The sequence below is a fragment of the Dama dama genome, chromosome 33 (genome assembly GCF_033118175.1).
Source record: "Dama dama isolate Ldn47 chromosome 33, ASM3311817v1, whole genome shotgun sequence".
Taxonomy (NCBI): Eukaryota; Metazoa; Chordata; class Mammalia; order Artiodactyla; family Cervidae; genus Dama; species Dama dama.
The window spans coordinates 21,676,149-21,701,389 of record NC_083713.1 but is presented as its reverse complement, the minus strand read 5'-3'; the positions used below and the strand labels follow the sequence as shown (position 1 = coordinate 21,701,389).

The 25,241-nt window shown below is 40.2% G+C and overlaps 1 pseudogene; it reads right to left on the bottom strand.

Moving 5' to 3' along the window:
- Positions 1 to 3,268: 3,268 nt before the first annotated feature.
- On the bottom strand, positions 3,269 to 24,669 carry LOC133050761 (oxidation resistance protein 1-like; annotated as a pseudogene).
- Between the last annotated feature and the right edge of the window lie 572 nt (positions 24,670 to 25,241).

Sequence of the window (25,241 nt, the reverse complement as noted above, 5' to 3'; positions counted from 1 at the left end):
GCCCTCTGTCAAAATTCTATATGTTACCTCAGCCTTTCCTTTTAACTGGCTCTGAAGAAATCATGGCTGTATGTTACAAAAGTCTTGGTTGAGTGTTATTAAAATTATGGTTGAATGTTACAAGTACGTTTCTAAGAACTTTCTAGTATTATCTATGATTAGCCAAAGAGAAAATCCTGTGAACTTTTCCAATTCTAACTTTTTTTTTCTTTGTATTCACTTTTTTCCTTTTTTTAATGGCTCAAATAAAACAGAAAACTTTTTTTTAGGTATAATTGATGTATATAGCATCAATTAGTTCCAGCTGTACAGTAGGATTCAATATTTGTAATTTTTCCTCCAGTTTTGATTGATGTTATATTAGGTTGGTGCAAAGTAATTGCTGTTTCAGACCATGAATTTTAAATAATTATGACTAGACTCAAACACATCTTTATTAATCAAAATAGGAACCATTACAATCAACACATTTTTGCCAATGAGAAATGTTTGTTTATTCCTGTAGTGTAAAAATCTGTGCCTCAGGATTCAGCAAACTCTTGGAAAGCATTTTCTGTTTCCTGCCTGTTGTGGAAGCATTTTCCGCACAAAAAGTTGCTGAGATAATTGAAGAACTGGTAGTCAGTTGGCAAAAGGTCAGGTAAGTATGGCAGATGAGGCAAAACTTCCCAGCCCAGTTCGTTCAACTTTTGAACCTTTTTTTGTGCAAAATGCAGTCAGGTGTTGTGCAGAATTGAGCCCATTGTGTTGACCAGTGTTGGCTGCAGGTGTTGCAGTTTTTGGTGCATCTCACTAATTTGCTTTGCATACTTCTCAGATGTAACAGCTTCCTCGGGATTCAGAAAACTGTAGTGGATCAGGCCAGCTGCAGATCACCAGACTGTGACCATGACCTGGTTCTGGTGCAAGTTTGGCTTTGGGAAGTGCTTTGGAGCTTTTTTTCTGTCCAAGCGCTGAGCTGATCATCACAAGTTGTTGTATACAGTCCACTTTTTGTCACACATCATGATCCAATTGAGAAATGGTTCATTGCTGTTTTGTAGAATAAGATGACACTTCAAAATGACAATTGTTTTGGATTTGCTCTTTGTCTAATGTCACTTTCCTAGTCTAAAATAAATATAAAATAAGCAGCAAGTAATAAGTCATTAGCAAAGAAACACAAAGTGAGAAACAATTAAAATGATATGTAACCACATTTATTTAAGATATTATATTACAATATCAAACAGCAAAAGTCAACAATACAAAAATCATAATTATTTTTGCACCAGCCTAACAGAGTCGCCCTCTCCCCTCCCCAAAATAGCCTCCTCAGTATCTCCGTATTTGGTGGACTGTTTTGAAAAATGAATCATTTTGAAAGTGTGGGAAATTATAGTGGGCATGTACATTTAGGATAGGTCATATATTTATTCACCTCTTCAAAAAATTTTATTCAGTCAGTATTGTCTAGTTACTGAGTTCTATGTTGCTAGTATTCATTTTTGCTTTCTAATTATCCAGTGTACTTAAAATTCACTGTTTTATTTTATTTATTTATTTTTTTTAATTATTTTTATTTTTTTTTTTTCCAGTGGGTTTTGTCATACATTGATATGAATCAGCCATGGATTTACACTGTTTTATTTTTAATGCTTTAGATAAATTGACTATCTTAACTATAGTTGGATTTCCTAAATTTTCACTTTTTTAGTTAACTAGTTGAATGGTATTAATTATTCACATTTGCACACTAACATAAATAAGCAAGCATTGGAAAATATGATTGTTTTAAAATAGCTTTTTCTTTGTATAAATATTGAAAACAAACACTTTTTTTTTTTTTGCTTTTTAAATGTCTTTATTTTTGGTTAGTTTTAACTAATACATATGCTTCTTTCAACAAGAGTTTATGGGTATTTAAATGAATAGTTTGTAAATTTAGAAGTTAAATAAGTGGAAATATTAAAATTGATAGAAAAATCTCTAAATAAACCTAGTAACCTAGTAGCAAAACTGGCTTTAGATTGATATAACTAAGCACTTTAATTTTGAAACATTTTCAGAATAGGATTTTCATTCCCAGGGGAAAAATAAATTTCATTTAAAAATATATAATTATTTTGTGAGTATTCTTTCTTCCTTCCAAATGCCAAAAGGTGTACTCTCTATTTTTTTTTTCAAGAAAATCCTGCTTGCTTAAAGTATTGGTAGCAATTTTATGAATAAGTAAAACTGAGCCGTGTCAACAGTGTGGGAGAAAATGTTTAATAAATTTGCCATGTCACTAAGAAAAATTTTGAAAGATTAAGGAAGGGTAACCTTTGCTTTTTTTTAAGAAAAAGACAACTGGTTTGCTGCACACTTAGATGTAAAATCTGATTGGCTAAATTACTGCTGTGACATGAGGAAAGATGTCAGGAGAATAACAGTTAATCTTTAAGTGAAAACGTTGTTTGATCTGGGGCCATCATCTAACACGGAAAGGCCAAACATTTTTCTGTATAATTCTTAGCGTGGTCTGAGGATCATCAGCATTGTCTTCACTTGGGAGCATGTTAGAAATGCAGACCCTCAGGTCCCCACCCCAGGTTTGCCCAAGAAAATTCTGCATTTGAACAAGTGCAGGTAATCCCTATGCACTTCAGAGATTGGGAAGCTCTGTTGGAGGCGGTTTTAGGGCAAAGGTTGATTTTTATATACTTGCCCTTTTTCTTCTATCTCTGTTTTTCTGTCTTAAGTCAAGACATTTTCACACAGGGTTGGAAAATGAAACTAGTACTGTGTGCTCATGTCAGCAGGTTGATAAGTAGAGATGATTTTCTGATCAAGAGCACACGGGAAGGAAACAGACCTCACTGTCACCATCACCATCAAATTCTCTCTTTACTGTGGGGAAAGAGAAAGGAGCTCAAAGAATGGTCACTAGGCTGAAGGCCATGATATCCTGGGTCAGAAAATCACCCTAATACTAGCTATGTTGCAAATGCCAATAAAAGGTTGAGCATTTTTGGCCTTAGCTTTCTGAGAATAGAAATGGACTATGTGGGGCCTTTTTATAGGGAGTGACGTGAAAGGATTTTGTTGTCTACCCTGCCCTGGGAGAACCTTCTTCTTAAACACTTTGTCTTGCTGTCTCACCCTCCAGCAATTTTGATTTTTGCAGTTGTGAAGCAGTGGCTAGACCACAGTGATAAGTGGAGACCTGAATCCAGGTCTGCTACTAGCTGTGTGAATTTGGGCATGTTATTCGAAGCCCCTGGATCTCAGTTTTCTTCCCTTTCTTCTATCCTACTGGTGGATCTCTTCCAGGAGGCCTCATTCTCTTGTGGTGGTTCTCCTTATCAGGACAGGGCTTCTCACTCTCCCTCCTGGCCTTGGCCTGAAGGGTTTGCTGGTGTCCCTTCTCTCCAGCTTCTTTGGGTTGTTTGAGGCAGGGAAGTGGGAGTAGAGGCGGGGGCAGCCAGCCTCCCTTATAGATGTGGACCAGGGTTCTCAGCACGTAGGGGAGCAAGGAGGCAGGTGTCCTGACTAAAAATCCCCAAAACCAGTTGCAGTGACATCAGATGATCTGGCAGGTGTCAACATGCTGACTTCATTCATGTGTTACAATTGCAGGGAAGAATTCTGCCCCCATGTTCTCACTGAGGCTGAGGCTGGTGTCAGACCAGCTTCCCTCAACATCTCTGAGATTTCCCCTATAAACTCGGAAATTTTGTGCTGATTATTCCTTAGCAAGAAGCATTTGTCTCTGCTGGCTCAGGAACGCTTTTAGCTAAGCATGATTGGCCTTCTATATCCACAGGTTCCATACTTGGTTTCAATTCAACCCACAATAGTTAGAAAATATTTGAAAAAAATTCCTGAAAGTTCCAAAAAGCAAAAGTTGAATTTGCTTCATTGGTAACTATTTACATAGAACTACTTTGTATTTACAACGATTTACATAGCATTTACATTCTGTTAGGCATTACATGTAATCTAGAGATGACAATTTCCCCCACAATATCTACAATAATATCTAACAGCATCTTGAGAAAGAGTTTGGAAAATACTGGTCCAGACATACCCAAAGGCATAAAACTATTTTTATAATCTTAGAATAAAAATCAACAGGACAATCTATTTTCAAAAGTCCTTATATATACCTAGCAGACACTGTTGTCTCCTATTACAAGGGAACTGAATTTTCTGTGCTTGAACTTTTCAAAATTACATTTGGAGTAGAATAAACAAATACAAATTACTTTCTCTTCCTGGAGCATAATCATAAAACATTATTCTTCAAGAATAATGTCTCACCATGGAGACTGTTAATTTAACCTGTTATTTCACTGGCTGTTTCTGATTTACCTACCTCCCTACCTCTACATGACGCTTCCCAGATGGTTCTAGTGGTAAAGAACCCGCCTGTCAATGCAGATGTTTTGTAAGAGGTGTGGGTTCGATCCCTGGGTCGGGAAGATCCCCTGGAGGAGAGCCTGGCAACCCACTCCAGTATTCTTGCCTGGAGAATCCCATGGAAAGAAGCATGGTGGGCTACAGTCCTTGGGGTTGCAAAGAGTCGGATACGACTGAGCGACTAACCCTTCACTACCTCTAGTCTTCCCTGGTGGCTCAGATGGTAAAGAATCTGTCTGCAATGTGCGAGACCCATGTTCTAACTCCTGGGTCGGGAAGATCCCCTGGAGAAGGGAATGGCTACCCACTCCAGTATTCTTGCCTGGAGAATTCCATGGACAGAGGAGCCTGGTGGGCTACAGTCCGTGAGTTTGCAGAGTCAGATATGACTGAGCAACTAACACTTTCCCTTTTACTATCTCTGCATGATTCATCTATATAATTGGCTATTATGGATTAGATATAATAAATTCATCTTTTGAGAAACTCCATCAAAACACTCTTAAAGATGTGTTCTCTCCAGGGTGCTCAGGGCTGGTGCACTGGGATGAGCCTGAGGGATGGGATGGGGAGGGAGGTGGGAGGGGGTTTAGGATGGGAAACACATGTACACCCATGGCTGATTCATGTCAATGTATGGCAGAAACCACCGAATATAGTAATTAGCCTCCAATTTTAAAAAAATGTTAAAAAAAAAAGATGTGTTCTCTCATGCCAGTCATGTTATGGGTTGAACTGTGTATCCCTTCCCACAGATATATTTAAGTCCTAAATCCCAGTACCTCAGGATGTGACCTTCTTTGGAGACAGTTTTTTATACAGATAATAAAGTTAAACTAAGGTAAAATTAGGGTGAACCCTAACTCAATATGGGGCTTCCCTGGTGGCTCAGCAGTAAAGAATCCATCTGCAATGCAGGAGTCGTAGGAGACACAGGTTCAGTCCCTGGGTTGGTGAGATCCCCCAGCAGAAGGAATGGCAACCCACTCCATTATTGCCTGGAGAATCCCATGGACAGAGGAGCCTGGTGGGTTACAGTCCACGGGGTTGCAAAGAGTCGGACACAACTGAAGTGACTGAACACACACATGCTAACCCAACATGCTGGTGTCCTTTTTTAAAAATTTCATTTTTAATTGGAGGATAATTGCTTTATAATTTTGTTGTGATTTCTGCCATACATCAGCATGAATCAGCCATGGGTATACACATGTCCCCTCTCTCTTGAACCTCCCTCCCATCTCCTACCGCATCCCACCCCTCTAGTTTGTTTCAGGGGCTTTTGGACCCACACATGCAGGGAGAATGCTATGTGAATATGGAAGTGGTCATCTGCAAGTCAAGCAGGGAGGCCCAGAACAGATCCTTTCCTAACAACCAAGGATTCAACCCTGTTGACACTTTTCATTTTGGACTTCTAGCCTTTGATTACTGCCCTCCCCACCCCACCTCACCCCTCAACTCCTGCCCCAGGGTCGTGTTACACTGTTTCAGCAGCCCTAGTAAAATACATCTAGTGATCATAAGTGAGGTCTGCTCCTCTGGTCCCTAAGTTGGATGTTTTGCATGGTGGTCCCTAATATAATAATGATTGTTGGTGTTTATTAGACGCCGTGCGAGCACAGTTCTACAAGTTTCACATGTAGTAATTTACTGAATCCTCACAAAACCTGTGAGGCTGATGCTGTTGTTTTTCCCATCTTATGAGTAAGAACAACAAGGGATGGGGAAGGTTAGTAACCTGTCCCAGGTGACAGAAGTTAGCAAATAGCAGAGCCTGGATTTGAGCTGGTACTCTGGGTTTTGAGTATGTGTATGTAATTCCTACGTTATGCCAGTTTTCACTGTAGCCAGGCGTGGGACTTAGAAAATATACAGAAAGGATTTTGCAAAAAGAGGGGCAGGATAAGAGTGAAGATTCCTTATAGGTTTTGTGGATTGGATGGTTGAATCAAGAAGGCATTTGCTTGCTGCTCTCTAGCGTCCCCTGCCGACAAGGGGAGAGAAAAGGCGGTCTGAACCAGAAATGCAAAGGTACTGGGAAGACACCCGAGGGGATGCTGAAGGTGGGGAGGGATTGAGCAGGAATCCCCATACCCTCCCGGCGGGGTAGTACGGTTCTTGGAGGAGCTATCAGATGGAGGCTGGCTAGTAGACCCGGGAAGGGGTTCTTGTTAGTACAAGAACTGGGCTGGAGTGCCTCTGATGGACTTCCCGGGATCCTCCCTACGCTGTTCTGTGCGACCAGCTGGCCACTCCTTCAGAGGCGTGGGCTCCTGCTACTCCTTAAAAAGCGGATTTCCTTCCCTGGATAAATCGTAGCCCCGCCTCTCTCTCCCAGGCCCAAAATGGCCCTCTGGACTTGGGAGCTCCGACTTTCAGCTTCAGAGTTCCTTTCAACTTCAGAATTCTTATCAGCACGAACTGTGCCTCAGTCGCGGCTAGGACTCCTTAGAACACGAGCGTGTCAGAGCTGGGAGTCATCCTCAGGGATCCCTGCCTCTCTCATTTTAAGGTAAGAACAGGCATTTCAAATTGTGCTATGGTGTCCTGGGAGCTGTAGGTACAGCCCAGATCTAGGTTACGCGTATCCGCCCCGGTTTCTTGAGCACTGGCTGTTGAGTTGCCCTAGTCTGCAGAGAGCCGTCTGGCCAAGGGGTGCTCCTCACCCCGGAGGTAATTTCCCTCACCCGTCCCCACCCGCACAAGCTCACGCCTGTAGCTACTGATGAGGGCACCATCAGATCAGATGGTCTGCGTCCCTGCTCCCAGGTGGAACCTACTGTGGTACTTAGGCTCCCAGTGGGATGGGGCTGAAGCTCCAGCCCAGGCCACATTCTTTAGTCTTTTTCCTCTGCTCTGCTCCCCTCACTCTGTTTTTCCTGAGAGCGGCTCCTCAAACTATGATTTATCTTGAGTCTCTGTCTTAGACTCTTGCTTTTAGGGAATCTGACTTAAAGAATACTTGCTGAATAAATTAATGAAAACACAAGATATTCTTTGTGGGCTTTGCCGGTAGCTCAGACGGTAAAGAATCTACCTGCAGCGTTAGAGACCTGGGTTCAATCCCTGGGTGGGGAAGATCCCCTGGAGAAGGAAATGGCTGCCCACTCAAGTATTCTTGCCTGGAGAATTCCATGGACAGAGGAGCCTGGTGGGCTACAGTCCATGGGTCGTAAAGAGTCAGACACAGTGGCGTGACAAACACACACACACAATCTTTGGGGTGTAAGAATTGACAGTGCATAGGCTTCATCTTTTTAGCCGGGTGGGGTACAGTCCATAGGGGTCACAAAGAGTCAGAAACCACTGAATGTGCCCTTATGTGAACTCGCTTCAGCTTTGGCCGCTTGTGCTTATATTTAGAAGTTAATTTAGGCAAAGAATTAACTTTATAGGTTTACAATTATCTAATTCAGGTGGATAGAGAGTTTTCTGGTGCTAGATTATTAACTGTAGGTCATTTGTTTAAAAAAGAATGGTAGGATTATATCATTTAAAATGAGTTCTTTAGTTTGAGGACTTTTATTTGTTCTCAGTGTGGAGCTGGAGTTGTCCATAATGGATTTGCTTGCACAGTTGACCATTTTCTCTGAAGTTGTCCTTTTCTCTTCTACGCTCCTTGAGGTATAGTCTGTATCATCTTGCTCATCTTTGCGTTGTTGTCAAGTGTTTTCTTTTTTTAATTTGTGTATAGTTGATTTACAATGTTGTGTTGCTGGGATACAGAAACGTGATTTAATTATACATATACATATATTCATTTTTTTCAGATTATTTACTCATGTAGGTTACCACAGAATATTGGATAGAATTCCTTATGTTACACGGTAGGTCCTTGTTGGTTATCTGTCTTGGCTGGTTATTGGTCATCTATCTATAGAAGTATGTGTATGTTAATCACAAACTCCTTATTAATCTCCTTCCCCTACCACTGTTTTTCCTTTCATAACCATGATATTGTTTTTGATATTTGTAAATATGTTTCTGCTTTATGAATAAGTTCATTTGTATCATTAAAAAAATTAGATTCTACATATGTGTAATATATGATATTTGTCTTTGTCTGAATTATTTTACTTAGTTTGATAATCTTTAGGTCCATCCATGTTGCTACAGATGGCATTATTTTATTCTTTCTGTGACTGAGTAATATTCCTTTGTATATATGTACCATATCTTTGCCCATTCCTCTGATGATGGATATTTAGGTTGCTTCCGTGTCCTGGCTATCGTGAATAGTGCTGCAGTGAACATTTGGGTGCATCTATCTTTTTGAATTATGATTTTCTCTGGATTATAGGGCTTCCCTGGTGGCTCAGATGGTATAGAATTTGCCTGCAATGCGGGAGACCTAAGTTTGATTTCTGGGTAGGGAAGATCTGCTGAAGAAGGGAATGGCTACCCACTCCAGTATTCTGGCCTGGAGAATTCCATGGACTGTATAGTCCATAAGGTTGCAAAGTCGGACTTGGCTGAACAACTTTCACTGGATATATAACCAGGAGTGGGGTTGCTGGATCATATGATAGCTCAATTTTTTTTAGTTTTCTGAGGAACCTCCATGCTCACAGTTGTTGTTGTTCAGTTGCTAAGTCATGTCTGACTCTGCGACTCCATGGACTGCAGCATGCCAAGCTCCTCTGTCCTCCACTGTTTCCCAGAGTTTGCTCAAATTCATGTCCATTCAGGCAGTGATGCTATCTAAACAGCTCATCCTCTGCCTGACCCCTTCTCCTTTGCTTTCAGTCTTTTCCCGCATCAGGTCTTTTCCAATGAATCAGCTCTTCAAATCAAGTGGCCAAGATATTGAAGCTTCAAGTTCACACTCAGTCCTTCCAATGAATATTCAGGATTGATTTCCTTTAGGATTGACTGGGTTGCCCTCTTTGCAGTCCAAGGGTCTCTCAAGAATCTTTTCCATCATCACAATTCAAAAGCATCAATTCTTTGGCGCTCAGCCTTCTTTATGGTCCAACTCTCACATACGTACATGACTACTGGAAAAATCGTAGCTGTGACTATATTGACCTTTGTTGGCAAAGTGATGTCTCTGCTTTTCAACATGCTATCTAGTTTTGTCATTACTTTCCTTCTAAGGAGCAAGCATCTTTTAATTTCATGGCTGCAGTCACCATCTGCAGTGATTTTGGAGCCCAAGGAAATAAAATCTGTCACTGCTTCCACTATTTTGCATGAGGTGATGGGGCCAGATACCATGATCTTAGTTTTTTTCAAGGTTGAGGTTCAAGCCAGTGCTTTCACTCTCATCTTTCACCCTAATCAAGAGTCTCTTTAGTTCCTCTTCACTTTCTGCCATTAGAGTGGTATCATCTGCATATCTGAGGTTCTTGGTATTTCTCCCTGCAATCTTGATTCCAGCTTGTGATTCATTCTGTCTGACATTTTGTATGATGTACTCTGCATATAAGTTAAGTGAGTAAGGTGACAATAAATAGCTTTGTTGTACTCCTTTACTAATTTTGAGCCAGTGAATTGTTCCATGCCCAATTCTAACTGTTGCTCTTTGACCCACATACAGGTTTCTCAGGAGACAGTTAAGGTGGTCTGGTATTCCAATCTCTTTCAGAATTTTCTGCAGTTTGTTGTGATCCACACAAAGACTTTGGGATAGTCAATGAAGCAGAGTAGGTGTTTCTCTGGAATTCCCTTGTTTTTTCCTATGACCCAAGGAATATTGACAGTTTGATCTTTGGTTCCTCTGCCTTTTCTAAGTCCACCTTTTTTCTCGGTTCGTGTATTGCTGAAGCCTAGCTTGAAGGATTTTGAGCATAACCTTGCTTACATGTGAAATGAGAGCAGTTATATGGTAATTTGAACATTCTTTGGCATTGCCACTCTTTGGGATTGGAATAAAACTGACCTTTTCCAGTTCTGTGGCCACTGATGAGTTTTCCAAATTTGCTGACATATTCATACCTTTTAGGATGTAAATAGCTGGAATTCCGACACCTCCACTATCTTTGTAGTGATGCTTTCTAAGGCCCTCTTGACTTCAGGATGTCTGGCTATAAAAGAGTGACCACATAATTTTATTTATCTGGGTCATTGAGACCTATTTTTTGTATTCTTCTGTGTATTATTGCCACCTCTTCTTAATCTCTTCTGCTTCTGTTAGGTGCTTACCGTTTCCCCATAGTGACTGTACCAGTTTACATTCCTGCCAATAATGTAGGAGGGTTCCCTTTTCTCTACACTCTCTTCAGCATTTATTGTTCACAGATTTTTTGATGATGACCATTCTGACTGGTGGGCTTCCTAGGTGGGGCAGTGCTAAAGAATCCTCTTGCCAGTGCAGGAGACGCAAGAGATGGGGGTTTGATTCCTGAGTCAGGAAGATCCCCTGGAGTAGGAAATGGCTACCCACTCGGCACATGCTGACTGGTGTGAGATAATCCCTCACGTTTGTTTTGATTTGCATTTATCTAATTAGTGATGTTCAGCATCTTTTCATGTGCTTTTTGGTCATCTATATGTCTTTGGAGAAATGTCTATTTAGATCTTCTGCCTAATTTTTAATTTTTTTTTTTTTATATATATATAGAGCTGCATGAGCTGTTTATAGATTTTGGAGATTAATCCCTTGTCAGTTGCTTGCAAATAGTTTCTCCCATTCCGTGGGTTGTCTTTTTGTTTATGATTTCCTTTGCTGTGCCGAAGTTTTTGAGTTTAATTAGGTCTCATTTGTCTATTTTTGTTTTTATTTTAATTACTCTAGGAGGTGGATCAATAAAGATCTTGCTGTGGTTTATGTCAAAGTCAGTTCTGCCTATGTTTTCTTCTAAGAGGTTTACAGTGTCCAGTCTTACATTCATGTCTGTGATCCATTTTGAATTTATCTTTGTGCATGCTGTTAGGGAGTGTTCTAATTTCATTGATTTTTGTGTAGCTGTCCAGTTTTCCCAGCACCACTTATTGAAGATGCAGTCTTTTCTCTGTTGTATATTCTTGCCTCCTTTGTTATAGATTAGGTGGCTATGTGTGGGTTTATCTCTATACAATCTATCTTTGTTCCATTAATGTATATATATTTCTGTTTTCGTGCCAGTATGCTGTTTTGATTATTGTGGCTTCATGGTATATTCTGAAGTCAAGGAGTCTGATTCCTCCAGCTCTGTCCTTTCTCAAGATTGCTTTTGCTATTTGGGATCTTTTGTTTGTCTATACAAAGTGTAAAATTTTTTGTTCTAATTCTGGAGAAAATGCCCTTGGTAATTTGACAGGGATTGCATTAAATCTGTAAATTGCTTTGGGTATTATAGTCATTTTCACTGTATTGATTCTTCCAATCCAAGAACATGGTATATCTCTCCATCTGTTTGTATTATCTTTGATTTGTTTCACCAGTGTCTTAAAGTTTTCTGAGTATTGGTCTTTTGCCTCCATAGGTAGGTTTATTCATAGGCATTTTATTCTTTTTGATGTGATGGTAAATGGGATTGTTTCCTTAAGTTTTCTTTCTTATCTTTCATTGTTAGTGTATAGAAATGCAAGAGATTTCTCTGTATTAGTTTTGTATCCTGCAGCTTTACTGAATTCACTGATGAACGCTAGTAGTTTTCTGGCAGCATCTTTAGGATTTTCTATGTTTATTATGTTATCTGCACATGGTGACAATTTTACTTTTTCAATTTTGTTTCTTTTTTGTTCTTTGATTGCTATGTCTAGGCCTTCTGAAATTATGTTGAATAGAAGTCATAAGAATGGACATCCATATTTTGTTCCTGAGCTTAGAGGAAATACTTTCAGTTTTTCACCATTGAGAATAGTGTTTGCTGTGGGCTTGTCATATATGGCCTTTGTGATTTTGATATATCTTCCCATTGTGCCCACTTTCTGGAGATTTTTTAAAATTATAAATAGGTGTGGAATTTTGTCAAAAGATTTTTTGCATCATTGAGGTGATTATATGGTTTTTATTCTTTAGTTTGTCAAGGTGGAGTATCACATTGATTTTACATATATTGAAGACTCCTTGCTTCCCTGGGATAAATCCCATTTGATCATGGTGTATGATCCTTTTAATGTGTTGTTAGATTCAGTTTGCAAGTATTTTTTTTGTTGAATATTTTTATGTCTGTGTTAATCAGTGATATTGGCCTGTAGTTTTCTTTTGTTTTTGTGTGGTATCTTTATCTGGTTTTAGTATCAGGATTATGGTAGACTTGTAGAATGAGTTTGGGAGTATTCCTTCCTCTGTAATTTTTGGGAAGGGTTTTAGAAGGATAGGTGCTAACCCTTCTCTAAATAGTTGATGAAATTTGCCTGTGAGGGCATCTGGTCTTGGACTTCTATTTGTGGGGGGCTTTTAAATCACAGTTTAAATTTCAGTACTTGTGACTGGTCTGTTCATATTTTCTATTTCTTCCTGGTTCAGTCTTGGGAGATTGAACCTTTCTAAGAATTTGTTCATTTCTTCTAGGTTGTCTATTTTATTGGCATATTGTTACTTGTAGTCTCTTATGAACTTTTATATCTGTGGTGTCACTGTAACTTTTTTCATTTCTCATTGATTTGAGCCCTATCCTTGTTTTTTTCTCGATGAGTCTCTCTAAAGGTTTATCAATTTTGTTTATCTTCTCAGGGAAACAGCTTTTAGTTTCATTGATCTTTACTATTGTTTTATTCATCTCTATTTCATTTATTTCTGTTCTGATCTTTATGATTTTCCCCTTCTACTAACTTTAGGTTTTGTCTTTCTTTCTGTAGTTGCTTTAGAAGTAAGGTTAGATTGTTTATTTGTGACTTGTTTTCTGAGGTAAGATTGTTTCTCTATTAACTTCCCTCTTACAACTGCTTTTGTGTACTCAGTCACTTCAGGCATGTCCAACTCTTTCCAGCCCTCTGGAATGTAGCCCACCAGGCTCCTCTGTCCATGGGATTCTGCAGGCAAGAACACTGGAGTGGGTTGCCATATGCTCCTCCAGGGAATCTTCCTGACTCAGGGATCAAACCTAGGTTTCCTACATCTCCCGCATTGCAGGCTGATTCCTTACCACTGAGTCACTAGGCTTTCGATCATTGTGCTTTCATGTTCATTTGTCTGTAGGTATTTTTTCATTTCCTCTTTGATTTCTTCAGTGAGCCATTGATTGTTTAGTAATATACTGTTTAGCCTCCACATGTTTGTTTTTTTACAGTTTTGTTTCTGTGTAATTGACTTCTAATTTCATAGCTTTGTGGTCAGAAAAGATGCTTGATATGATTTCAATTTCTTATATTTACCAGGGGTTGCACTGTGGCCCAGCATGTGCTCTGTCCTGGAGAACGCTTCATGTGTACTTGAGAAGAAAGTATATTTTGTTTTCAGATGGACTGTCCTATAAATATCAATTAAGTCTGTCTGGTCTAATGTGTCTTTTAAGGTTTGTGTTTCCTAATTAATTTTCTGTCTGGATGATCTGTCCATTGATGAAAGTGGGGTGTTAAAATCCTCCACTATTATTTTGTTACTGTCAATTTCTCTTTATGGCTGCTAGCATTTGCCTTATATATTGTAGTGATGGCTGTGTTTAATGCATATATATATTTACAATTGCTGTATTTTTCCTTGGATTGATCACTTGATCATTATGTAGTGTCCTCCTTTGTCTCTTGCAACAGTCCTTATTTTAAAGTTTATTTGTCTGATATGAGATTTGTTACTCTGTTTCTTTTGATTTCCATTTTCCTTTTTCCAGGAAGAAATGGAATGGAGTACCTTTTTCCATCCCCTCATTTTCAGTCTGTATGTGTCCCTAAGTCTGAAATGGGTCTCTTGAAGACAGAGTATATAAGGATCTTATTTTTGTATCTATTTAGCCTGTCTGTATCTTTTGGTTGGAGCATTTATTCCATTTACATTTAAGCTAATTATCAATATATATTGCCATCTTGTTAATTATTTTGTGTTTGTTTTTGTAGATCTTTTTCTTCCTCTTTTGATGTCTTCGCTTGCGATTTGATGGCTGTCTTTTTTTTTTGATGGCTGTCTTTAGTGTTGTGTTTGGATTGCTTTCTCTCTTTTGTGTCTGTATCTACTGTTTTTTGGTTTGCTTTTCTCATGGAATTTTGATATAGCCATCTCTCTATACACACATGGAGAAGGAAATGACAACCCACTCCAGTATTCATGTCCGTAGAGAATCTCCATGGACAGAGGTGTCTGGTGGGCTACAGTCCATGGGGTTGCAGAGTCAGACACAACTGAGCAACTAAGCACATATATACACAAGATCTTTTTAGGTTGCTGGTGTCTTAATTTCAAGTGCATTTCCAACATCCTGCATTTGTACTCTCCTCATAATGGCTGGTCTTGATATATTTGTGTGTGGATGATTTCCTTCCTTTACTGTATGCTTGCCTTCCCAGGTGAGCTTTCCCATTCATAATTTTCTAGTTTCTAATTGTGGCCATTTCTTCTCCGCCTAGAGACATTCTTTAGCATTTGTTGGTTTGGTGATGCTGAATTCTATTAGCTTTTGCCTATTTGCAAAGTTTTTGATTTCTCCATCAAATGACAGTTTGTTGAGTATAGAGTGTTCTTGGTTGAAGGTTTTCCCCTTTCATCACTTCAGAAATATTGTGCCATTCCTTCTGGCCTACAGAGTTTCTGTTGAAAAATCAACTGATAACCTTATGGGGATTCCCTTGTATGTTATGTTACTTGCCCTGTTGCTTTTAATATTGTTTCTTTTCTTTAATTTTTGCCAGTTTGATTACTGTGTGTCTCAGTGTGTTCCTCCTTGGGATTTTCCTGCATGGAATGAGACTTTCAGCTTCCTGGACTGGATTGAACGTTTCCTCTGATGTTAGGGAATTTTTCTGCTATTATGTCTTCACATATTTCTCAGGTTGTTTCTTTCTCTGTTCTCCTTGTGGAACCTTATAATGTGAGTGTTGATACATTTAATGTTGTCCCAGAAGTCTCTTAGACGGTCCTCACCTTTTCATTATTTCTTCATTCTGTTTCACAGCATTGATTCCCACCAATCTGTCTTCCAGGTCATTAATCTGTCCTTCTGCCTCTTTTTCCCTGCTGTTGATTCCTTCTAGTGTACTTTCATTTTAGCTATTGCATTATTCATCTCTATTTGTTCTCTGAAGCTTCTAGCTCTTCATTAAACACTTTTTGTATCCTCTTGGTCTGTGCCTCCCTTCTTTTTCCAAGATCTTGGATAAGCTATACTATCATTACTCTGAATTCTTTTGCAGGTAGATTTCCTATCTCCCCTTCACTTAGTTATTCTTCTGGAGATTTAACTTGTTCTTTTGTCTGGAACATATTTCTCTGCTGGCTCATTTTGTCTAACATTCTGTGTTTGTGTTCTCTGTTCCTTAAGTTCTAGTATTGTAACTCTTCTTTTTGTTTGGAATCTGCCCCCTGGTGGGTGAGGTTGGTCCAAGGGGACTGTGCAGGCTTCCTGGTAGAAGGATTGGTGCCTGCCCACTGGTGGGTAGAAGTGGATCTTGTCCCTCTGGTGGGCAGGGCCATGTCACGGAGTATGTTTATAGGCAGCTGTTGGTTCAGGACAGCTTTAGGTAGCCTGTCCCCTGATGAGTGGGGCCGTGTTCCCATCCTGTTGGTTGTTTGGTCTGAGGCATCCCAGCACTGGAGTCTGCAGCCAGTTGGTTGCAGCTAGGTCTTGGTGCCAAAATGGCAAGGGTGTTGCCCTGAGCATCTGCCACCAGTATTCTTGCCCCTACAGTGAGACACAGCCAGCTTCCACCTACCCAGGAGACCCTCTGAGACCCACATGTAGGTCTGGCACAGGTTCCTATGAGTTCACTGCTTTGCCCCACATCCCAGTACACGTGAAACCTTGTGTATACCCCTCTAAGAGTCCCCCAGTCCTGTGGAGCTTCTGCTCTCGAGCTCTTCTGGCCTTCAGAGCCTAAGGTTCGGGGAGTTCCTCCTCCCAATGCCAGACCCACAGGCTGGGCAGCCTGTTGTGGAGTTCAGAACTCTCCCTCCTGTGGGAGAACCTCTGTGATGTAATTATTTTCCAGTTTGTGGGTCACCTCCTTAATGGGCATGGGATTTGATTATATTGCTAAAGCCCCTGTCCAATCATCTCATTGTGGCTTATTCTTAGTCTTTGGGTGTAGAATATTCTTTTTGGTAGATGTGAGTCTTTTTTTTTTGTTGACAGTGTTTAGCAGTTAGTTGTGATTTTGATTTTTTTTTTTTTATGATAGATATGCTCAAGTCCTTCTATTCCACCATCTTATCCAGAAATCTGATTCACTAATTCTTGTTTACTCCAGTCCTGCACAGTAAAATCGCCCCTTGATTTCCTTCATTGCTCCCCATCTACAGCCTGATACAAACAAGAGGGTCATTCTTTGGTTTTTTTGTATCTTGTTCATAATTTGCCCCAACTGTGCATGCACACAGTTATTTTTATTACCTTAGAGTTTCTCTGTATTTTGTTGCTTGAGGAGATGATTGGCAAGGTATAAGCACTCTATCAAAGGGTCCAGGTCCCAGCCAGTCTCATTCCCCCCGAGAAATTCTACACCCCTTATTCTTAAGGGGTAAGGGGCCAAACATTTGTTCTTCTGTAACTTCCTCCTTCTGGACAACAGCCACAGACCCTAGCCTACCCTAGAGGTGTAGAAGTCCCTTGCTGACTTTTCCAAGAACTGTAGGGACCTGGGCCACTGTCTGCTGTAATGGGTGGGAATTCCTTGAGCCATCATGAGTCTTATTTTAAACCATTGGAGCCTAGAAGACACAAAGTTAGCCAAAACGTTGAACAAACAAGGGCCTAAAAGGAGAACAGCAGCAGCCGCTAATGGCCTCGAATGGGAAGGGACCAGGTTAACTTTAAGAGGGCTCCCTTAAGTATTGATCAGACAGTGAAAATGACATCATCCTTGGCAAAACTGTGAAGTGACTCTGCCTGAGCATGTGTTTCCTTAATATTAACTTCTTCCCGTCTTGTCACATTGATCCAGGTGCAGTAGGAAGTATTAGTTATCACACAAACGCCACACTGTTCTGCCAGGAGGTTATCAAGAGTTATCTTGACGATTGTCAAGAGCTATATTAGCCAAAGAAACGAGAGGCCTGTCCCATCCGTTCCATCATATAACCAAGGTGTCTGGTGAGATTTCTCAATTTTGCTTCATGATAAGTAAAGCCTCCCCATGGAGCTGCAGTCCTGTGGCCAGTCTGCCCCTCTTAAGATCATTCCTAGTGCTCTCCAGGTTGAGTGGTGAGCTGGAATGGTCCTGTTACAGATAAAAATCCCTCTTATCCTGTAGTCCCGGTTGTGGACTACAGGGCGGGCCACTCTCCTATGAAGTGGACATTATCAGTACAATTATAGGCTATAGCTTGGTTGGAAGAGAACAGGGCCTGGCCATAATTCTGTAACACATGGTTTGGATGTCTGCAGAGGGAAACAGACCCCTCAGGTGTGTAGACCTAGATGTCTATCTGACAGTTGTTAAGAGTGGACACTCCTTGGGGGACATAACTGTTGTCAATATTTAAATAATTAGGGGACAGCAGAACATTATGTTGATAATTAAGCATATAAAGCTCTACAACATTTTAAAAAACATTTATTTAATTTTATTTGGTATGCACTAGTATGACCTTCTGGTAATTGAAATCCAATATGGAATTTTTTAATGATTAGTCAACTCCACAGAGACAAGATACTGTCATGGAACACTGAAGGGGGAAAAAAACTGATATATTTATTTACAGTTCCTTATATTGTAAACATTTGATCTATACACTGTTAGTAACTTTTAATGAGAGCTTTACACAGACAAAGAAATGATGCCCTGCATTTCTATTCATATTTGGCAAAAGCATATTAAATAGAATATCAGATTTTCTTTTTTACTAGCATTATGCTTTCTTTAGATAATTATCTAAACTTTCAAAAGACCTGAATATATTCAAGTTCTATACAACTAAAAGTACGTAAGCCAAATATTTGACTTATAATTTCATTTTTAGAATAAAGTGCTATAAACAACCTGGCAATCAAAACTACCTTTAAACATTAATTTATAATAAACAATATTTATCTGGAAGAGCTTAAATTTCAGCATAAGTTCACTATCATGTGTATAACAGCAGGATTCTTTTTTTATGTAAATGAAGCTTCAAAATTAACTGATGAATTATTGCCTTAATGGCTTATTATTGGTTTCCTACAAGAAAGGATAAGAACTACTGATATATCTTTTCTCTTCTTTGAGGTCACTTGACATTAATTTTCATATTCAGCAAGTCTACCCAGTTATAATATTCTCCTATAATCATTGCCCTTCTATAATAACAAATGCTAATGGTAATTAATAACATATACCACTCAAAAAAAAACAAGTTGTTTTTTTCCTTTTGAATAGGAACCTATATTCTGGGAGTTGTGCAACAAAGTTAAAACAACAGGACTATAAAACAGTTTACCTGACACAACATGTTGACAAAATATGTATCTGTTTCATTGTTTTGGTAGTTATGATAATGCCCTGCTAAGCTGCTGCTGCTGCTAAGTCACTTCAGTCGTGTCCGACTCTGTGTGACCCCATAGACGGCAGCCCACCAGGCTCCCCCATCCCTGGGATTCTCCAGGCAAGAACATTGGAGTGGGTTGCCATTTCCTTCTCCAATGCATGAGAGGAAAAGTGAAAGTGAAGACGCTCAGTCCTGTCTGACTCTTAGCGACCCCATGGACTGCAGCCCACCAGGCTCCTCTGTCCATGGGATTTTCCAGGCAGGAGCACTGGAGTGGGGTGCCATCGCCTTCTCTGCCCTGCTAAGCTACCAATATGTAAATAATATATTTTCTTTATATATTAAATCCAGTAGAATCATCAAGTTCTCATTCTCCTTTGTCATTTTATAACTCTTTATCAGATAATTGAATTATGAAAGCATATGCCCAGACCTGCAGATGATGTGCATTGTGGTCTATTACAATCAGAATTCTCCTCAAATTACATTTTTATTAAAGTGAAATTGAACATAAAGGCAAAATTAATAAAGAGGATGCTATAGCGTGGATTGAAGCTAGAACTCAGTGATCTATGAAGTATGCACTGGTTTGGCATGTGTTTTTTCTTTCTAAGATTAACTAAGTTGAGCATGTCCAAAAGTTGTTTGTGCCAACCTCACAGATATGGCAATATCAAGTATTCATTCCCTCGATATCTTTAGATTCCTTTAGTGAAACAATCAGTATGGTTTAAAAAATAATATACCACAATAGTTTGAACAGAAGAGCACCATCTAGTTCAGTTCAGTCACGTCCGACTCTTTGCGACCCCATGGAATGCTGCACTCCGGGCCTCCCTCTCCATTACCAACTCCTGGAGTTTACTCAGACTCATGTCCATTGAGTCAGTGATGCCATCCAACCATCTCATCCTCTGTCGTCCCCTTCTCCTCCTGCCTTCAATCTTTCCCAGCATCAGGGTCTTTTCAAATGAGTCAGTTCTTCGCATCAGGTGGCCAAAGTATTGGAGTTTCAGCTTCAACATCAGTCCCTCCAATGAACACCCGGGACTGATCTCCTTTAGGATAGACTGGTTAGATCTCCTTGCAGTCCAAGGGACTCTCAAGAGTCCTCTCCAACACCACAGTTCAAAAGCATCAATTTTTTGGTGCTCAGCTTTCTTTATAGTCCAATTCTCACATCCATACATGACTACTGGAAAAACCATAGCTTTGATTAGATGGACCTTTGTTGGCAAAGTAATGTCTCTGCTTTTTAATAAGCTATCTAGGTTGGTCATAACTTTCCTTCCAAGGAGCAAGTGTCTTTTAATTTCCTGGCTGTAGTCACCATCTGCAGTGATTTTGGAGCCCCCAAAAATAAAGTCTGTCACTGTTTCCACATCTGCTTCCACATGGGGAAGCGGATGCTTCCCCATCTATTTGCCATGAAGTGATGGGACTGGATCCATGATCTTAGTTTTCTGAATGTTGAGTTTTCAGCTAACTTGTTCACTCTCCTCTTTCCTTTCATCAAGAGGCTCTTTAGTTCTTCACTTTCTGCCATAAGGGTGGTGTCCTCTGCATATCTGAGGTTACTGATATTTCTCCTAGCAGTCTTGATTCCAGCTTGTGCTTCATCCAGTCTAGCATTTCACATGATGTACTATGCATTTAAGTTAAATAAGCAGGGTGACAATATACAGCCTTGATGTACTCCTTTTTGGAACCTATCTGTTGTTCCATATCCAGTTCTAACTGTTGCTTCTTGACCTGTATACAGATTTCTCAAGTGGTCTGGTATTCCTATCTCTTTCACAGTTTTCCACAGTTCATTGTGATCCACACAGTCAAAGGCTTTGACATAGTAAAGCACACATAGATGTTTTTCTGGAATTCCCTTGCTTTTTTGATGATCCAGCGGATGTTGGCAATTTAATATCTGGTTCCTCTGTCTTTGTAAATCCAACTTGTACATCTGGAAGTTCACGGTTCATGTACAGTTGAAGCCTGGCTTGGAGAATTTGAACATTACTTTACTAGCGTGTGAGATGAGTGCAATTGTGCAGTAGTTTGAGCATTCTTTGGCATTGCCTTTCTTAGGGATTGGAATGAAAACTGACCTTTTCCAGTCCTGTGACCACTGCTGAGTTTTCCAAATTTGTTGGCATACTGAGTGCAGCACTTTCCACAGCATCATCTTTTAGGATTTGAAATAACTCAACTGGAATTCCATCACCTCCACGAGGTTTGTTCATAGTGATGCTTCCTAAGGCCCACTTGACTTCACATTCTAGGATGTCTGCCTCTAGGTGAGTGGTCACCATTGTGATTACCTGGGTCGTGAAGATCTTTTTTGTATAGTTCTTCCATGTATTCTTGCCACCTCTTCTTAATACCTTCTGCTTCTGTTAGGTCCATACCAATTTTGTCCTTTATTGTGCCCATCTTTGCATGAAAAGTTCCTTTGGTATCTAATTTTCTTGAAGAGATCTTTAGTCTTTCCTGTTCTATTGTTTTCCTCTATTTCTTTGCACTGATCACTGAGGAAGGCTTTCTTATCTCTCTTTGCTATTCTTTAGAACTTTGCATTCAAATGGGTATATCTTTCCTTTTCTCCTTTGTCTTTTGCTTCTCTTCTTTTCATAGCTGTTTGCAAGGCCTCCTCAGACAACCATTTTGCCTTTTTCATTTCTTTTCCTTGGGGATGGTCTTGATCACTGCCTCCAGTACAATGTCATGAACCTTCTTCCATAGTTCTTCAGGCACTCTCTCAGATCTAGTCCCTTAAATCGATTTCTCACTTCCACTGTATAAGTGTAAGGAATTTGATTTAGGTCATACCTGAATGGTCTATTGGTTTTCTCTATTTAAGTCTGAATTTGGCAATAAGGAGTTCATGATCTGAGCTACAGTTAGCTCCTGGTCTTGTTTTTGCTGACTTATAGAGCTTCTCCATCTTCGGTTGCAAAGAATATAATCAATCTGATTTCCATATTGATCATCTGGTGATGTCCATGTGTAGAGTCTTCTCTTGTGTTGTTGGAAGAGAGTGTGTGCTATGACCAGTGAGTTCTCTTGGCAAAACTCTGTTAGCCTTTGCCCTGCTTCATTCTGTATTCCAAGGCCAAATTTCCCATTACTCCAGGTATTTCTTGACTTCCTGCTTTGGCATTCCAGTCCCCTATGATGAAAAGGACATCTTTTTTTTGGTGTTAGTTCTAGAAGGTCTTGTAGGTCTTCATAGAACCGTTCAACCTCAGCTTCTTCAGCATTGCTAGTCAGGGCATAGACTTGGATTACTGTGATATTGAATGGTTTGCCTTGGAAATGAACAGAGATCATTCTGTCGTTTTTGAGATTGCATTCAAGTACTGCATTTCAGACTCTTTTGTTGACTGTGATGGCTACTTCATTTCATCTAAGGGATTCTTGCGCACAGTAGTAGATATAGTGGTCATCTGAGTTAAATTCACCCATTCCAGTCCATCTTAGTTCACTGATTCCCTAAATGTTGATGTTCACTCTTGCCATCTCCTGTTTGACCACTTCCAAGTTGCCTTATTCACGGACCTAACATTCCAGGTTCGTATGCAATATTGCTGTTTACAGAGCATCAGACTTTACTTCCATCACCAGTCACATCCACAACTGGGTGTTGTTTTTGCTTTGGCTCGTCTCTTCCTTCTTTTTGGAGTCAGTTCTCCACTGATCTCCAGTAGCATATTGGGCACCTACCGACATCAGGAAGCTTCCATAAGCCTCTTATCCTTCTCCATCAGAGAGCAGACAGACTGAAAAACTAAGCAATCTGATCACATGGACCATACCCTTGTCTAACTCAGTGAAACTATGAGCCATGCTGTGTAGGGCCACCCAAGATGGACAGGTCATGGTGGAGAGTTCAGACAAAATGTGGTCCACTGGAGAAGGGTTGACAGTTTACTTTTGTTTAAATCTATTGCTTCCTCACAAGGAATACTTTTTTTCAACTTCTTGGTGTCATGAATTCTCATTCAGAGGAAAAATCCTGGTTACCTTTTATGCCTAAGCTTTGTTCTTTAGGAACTGATGTTTCTTGAAGATCTTCTGTAGCCTGATCTCCTTCCTTAGTGGCCATTTCAAGATTATTTAAGTCAGTTTAAGAGAGTCCCCACTTCATTGGTAGTATGTCCAGAATCAGATTTAGTGATCAGGAGTACTAGCAGCCTCTGATAGTGAAAGGTTGTTGCTGAACAATAAGACGCCGGGATTCTTGGCCTCCGGAGGAGATGAATTCAATCTGGGGCCAGAGATGAGGCTGGATCGCTCAGAGCTTTTGTGTAATAAAGTTTTATTAAAGTATAAAGGAGATAGAGAAAGCTTTTGACATAGGCATCAGAAGGGGGCAAAAGAGTACCCCCCTCCTAGTCTTTAGCTGTAGATTATATAGTCACTCACAGTCTGTTAATGAAAAGAAAGGAATGTCTTAGAATTTAGAATGGCACCAGATAATTCATCCCTGGCCATAAAACGATTGACTTGAATCTTGTAGAAGGGCAGATTACCAACAAATAGTTTCATTTACATAGATTAGGGAACAATATCTGAGTAAGTAGGTTAGGCCGTTTGGCGGAACCAACTTGAAGATAGAGTCTGGGGTACATTAACATAGCTTAAGACAACATTTCCATAAGAAAAAGAAATGTATTGGTTAACTCAAGGTTTGAGAGTAGTTAGCTTCAGGTGAGACCAGGTGTCATGGCAACACAGCACTTTAAGAGAAACCTCCTTTTAAATTTCTATAGAGAAGAAAAAAATATATTGCTGGTTTGTTTCCTCCTGCCGCTTAAGAGAGAGAAAAATGTCTGGCACTTGCAGGCTATTTCCTCTGTTTGGAGACCCCTGGCCTTCCTGCCTGTTACCCTCTCAATAGGACTGTCAAACATTCTACTGCAGTCTGATTGACAGTCTGCACAGACTCAATGCACTAGGCAATTTATCTTGCCACAGGTCATCTGAAGAAATAAGCACATCTTGTAAAGGAGAGAGTCCTGATTCCATCAACATCTTCAGAAAGAGACTTGTTGGTGCTCCTAGGAGCAGTGCTGGTGCTATCATTACCTGTATCATGGGTTCTGAGTCTGTTTCATCAGTATTACTTCTTATCATTTTCTTTAGGTGGCAGAAGTCCCTTCGTGATGACTGATCTCTCTCCATGGGTAAGGATTCCTTTATTTTGCCATCCAAAATTTCTTTGTAGATTGCAGATGTACAATTCCATTGGCTACATGATGCCATATTCCTCACGGCAATTCTCTTGAGCCAACGGGTCTGTTTTATGTGGATCAAACGTTATATTATTTGGTGTAACTAGCAACATACCACTGACTGTGCTCTTGCCACTGGTAGTGTATCTGCAATTAATTTTAAGAAATTTCTCAGTAAGTGCTTCTTCCTCTTCAGAAGTGGATGATACAACTCATGCAGGTTGAATACCAGTAAAAGCAGTTGAGGGAGTTGTTTCTTTTGAGTGGACCACATCAGGATTAGTAGTCTTATCAAATTCAGCCTCGGATGATGTTTGTGACAGAGGATTTAAGGGGCTTAGAGATGGAGGGTGCTCAACACTGGAGACTTAGTCAGGATTGGGAACATTATAAAACCTGTCCATTAACAACTGCTCAGCAGAATATTTAATTGAACAAGTTTGTTCAGCTTCTATCAAATTTCAGGGCTATACTATTCAAAGAATCCTTTGATTCAACAGTATATTCAATAGTCCCTTTGGGTTTCTGAAAAGGCATTCTTCTCTCATCTTTCTTGTCTAGGGTCTTCTTTTGGCCAGTGTCCCAGACAGGAATGCACGTCCACCAGAATGCGTGGTGGGTGGGAGCTGGAGTGTAGGAATTGGAGAGCAATCCCAGAGTGAGGACTACTTTTGACTGCAGGGAGATGGCCTGAGGAGACAGGAAGGGGGAGATTGTGGTGGGAAGTGCTTTTGGAGGAAAGCCAGGCAGTCACAGAGGCAGAGCGCTACTGCTGAGTCACGTGCAGGGTGTGGCGCCTTCACTGCAGCCTCTCTCCCTACTCTCTGCAACATTTTAAACTAGATGCTCATGTGTGATCCTGCTGACACCAGTTGGGGGTTGCATTCCATAGGCCTGATCACTGTTTGTCTGGAATCCCACAGGGAGGTTTACTTGAATTGACAGAGTGGATAGAATGTTTCCTTCCCATCACTCTGATCCCCCTTCTGTGTTGTTTAGGGATGTGGGGCCATAGTTTGAAACATGGCATCAGTGGGTAAGGTTGTAGGATATCTGGTGTATTATGCCTTGGAAGAGTTTTCGTGGCATGTGAAACAAGTGCTGTTTGTGCAGTTGAACGTGGCATGCCCCACACCTTGGATCCAGTT